The following is a 314-nucleotide window of genomic DNA, read 5'->3' as shown; positions in this document are numbered from 1 at the left end:
CAGCCGTGAGGCACCGGCGCGTCACGGAGGCGCTGGAACAAGTAATGAACGTGCTAAAAGCAGCCGGAGCTGGCCAGAAAGAGGAGGAAAAACATCAGATGAGCCAGAGAGTTGCCAGAGGAACGAAAATATCGGCGAGGCTCCTTGCTGGGAGCTGCTGGGGCTGTTTTGGGGTGCACCGGCTGAGCAGGGGAGCTCTGTGAGTAGCTCCTGCCTGGGGTGCAGCACCAGCACCAACACCAGCACCGGCACCAACACCAGCGCCAGCGCCAGCGCCAGCACCAGCACTGGGGCTTCCGCGCTGCAGGACAAGC

This window comes from Lathamus discolor (genome assembly GCF_037157495.1).
Source record: "Lathamus discolor isolate bLatDis1 chromosome 2 unlocalized genomic scaffold, bLatDis1.hap1 SUPER_2_unloc_1, whole genome shotgun sequence".
NCBI classification, from domain to species: Eukaryota; Metazoa; Chordata; class Aves; order Psittaciformes; family Psittacidae; genus Lathamus; species Lathamus discolor.
Note: the sequence above shows the minus strand (reverse complement) of the source record.